We start from the raw sequence: 2,516 nt of genomic DNA on the forward strand, positions 1-2,516 counted from the left end.
TGCCAAAAGTAAACAAACCAAACTCACTTTCGTCAAATTGATTCTGACTCACAGATAGGGTAGACCTGCTGAAGGGCCCGTGTGGGTTTCTGTAACTCGTTAGTGGATTAGAAAGACTCATCTTTCAACTATGGAGCAGCTGGTACGTTTGAAATGCTGACATTGCAGTTAGAAGCACAACCTGTAACCACTATGTAACCAGGGCTCCTTGAGGGACTGCTAATACGACTAATATTGATTGCCAACCTGCTAGGTATAAAATAAAAAGCCATCTCAGAAGCAGAAGGAGGGATTTCTGTGCCAACAGAAGAGAAAAGCTGGGTGTGTAGCATATAATTTGGCTCCTGAGATCACTACACAGTGAACCTCTGGGATCCAGGACACAGCTGTGACATGAGAGGAGTAGCAGAGGAGGGCCATTAACAGCAGCAGAACAATAACGTGTAATCTAAAGATTGTAGTATTTATCTCCATTGTTAAGTAATTCTTCAGCAAGTAAATTTGAATACTGCAGGTTGTTAATAAACCTTCTACCAGCTCTATTATTCTTTGTACAGTCTGGCTTTTCCGATTACTTGTTTAGCATACACATTGATTAAGTGTAGTGAGAGGTTAAAACACATTTTTCCTGTTTTTGAAATATTCCATATCTCTGATTCCTATCAAGTGACTGCCTCTTGTTATTTTTACACATGCTGGTGGAGTAAAATTAAGTGTTCTGGAATTCCCATTCTCTGCAACATTATCCATAGTTTGTTATGATCCAAACAATTGAACGCTTTTGCATGGTTCCTAAAACGCCAAATAAGCCTTGATTTGCAAATTTGAAGGGTTCTATGTGAAAAATATTGCCCAATGAAGGATTATTTTTTTCTTTAGTTCTGTCACTTCTCTTTTGATTTTCCATCACCAGGTTCTTTTTCAAAGGTTTTTATAATTCTTTGCTGTCTTCTTGAAATGATGTCTGAAAATTTCTGTTCACATCTTTATTCATCATTATTTCTAGTCACATTATTGTTCATGAGCATGTTTCCATGTTTCCTCTGATATCTATTTTGTCTTTTCTTTGTTTCCTATCTTTTTAATTACCTTTAGTTTTTTTCTTCATGTAATATTTTTGAAGCCTATGCAGAAATGTCTTCAGTCTTTGGCTATTGGTGTGTGATGAGTCAAACACTGTGGGTGAGATGGGTCTAACGCAGATGGGATATACATAAGGTTATATTTTGGCTCTTTTGTACTTATTTTAACTTTTTTTCATCTTCATTCTATAGTTGCATAAGTGTAGGAAGATTGAGAACCACTGACGTAAGCCCTTGGTAACAGCTCCTCTCTTTTTCCTCCCTACCTCCCCCACCCTCCTTCATGAACCCTCAGTAAATGATAAATAATTGTTATTTTTATAACTTACACCATCTGCTGTCTCCATTCATTCGTGTTTCTATTGTTTGTCCTCCTGGGTGGGGGTGGGGCATTATATATCGATCATTGTGATTGATTCCCCCTTTCCCCACCCTTCTCCCCTCCACCTTCCTCCTCATGGCATCAGTACCCCAATTCCTGTTCTTGAGGGGATTGTCTGTCCTGGGTCAATATATCTTAATCTTATTGAGGGTCTTCCTCTCTTTTGTTGACCCTCTACTTTACAAACATGATATCCTTCCAAGTACTGGTCTTTTCTGACCACATGTCTAATACATGTAAGATGGATTCTCACCATCTGCGATTCTAAGGGGAAGATTATTTTGTCCTTTTCACAACCCATAGTACTTTCTGCTCTTCACCAGCACCACATTTCAAATACACCAATTCCTCTTCAGGCTTCCTTAATCAATATCCATTTTCACATATATATGAGGCAATTGAGATTACCAAGGCTTGGGTCAGGTGCACTTTAGTCCTTAAAATTACACTCTTGCGCAGCAATAAGTCTTTTGATCTCTCAACTATTACTGTCATGAATATTGTTTGTGGCTCCATGCAAGACAAAATCTTTACCAACGTTAATTGATCCAGCAGTCAAGATTTTGGCCTCCTATACTTGTTATTCAAACTGAGGGCTGCAATCCCTGATCTTCATCATCAAGTGCCTCAAGTCCTCCTCACAGTCAACAAACAAGTTTATGTCATTTGGGTATTGCGAGTGGCTAATAAGCACTTCTCCAATCCTGATGCTGATTTTTTTTTTTGTAAATCTAGATTCTCTGAGGATTTTCTTTGCACACAGATTGAATAAGTACAGGGAGAGGATACAATCCTTAAGCTTAACTTTCCCGATTTTAAAGTATTCATTCCTTTGTACTGTTCCCCAAACGACCTCTTTATCCATGTTGCAAGTTCCACAAAAGCACAATGAACTTTTCCAGAATTCCTATTCTTCTCAAGGTTATCCATCATTTTTTAATGACACACCTTCAAATTCATTTGTGTATGAATAAAACACAAGTAACCGTTGTTTTTTATTCTGGTATTCTCTGATTTCAGCCAAGATCCATCTTATGATATCCCTTTTCTTA

The sequence above is a fragment of the Tenrec ecaudatus genome, chromosome 11, assembly GCF_050624435.1.
Source record: "Tenrec ecaudatus isolate mTenEca1 chromosome 11, mTenEca1.hap1, whole genome shotgun sequence".
Lineage (NCBI taxonomy): Eukaryota > Metazoa > Chordata > Mammalia > Afrosoricida > Tenrecidae > Tenrec > Tenrec ecaudatus.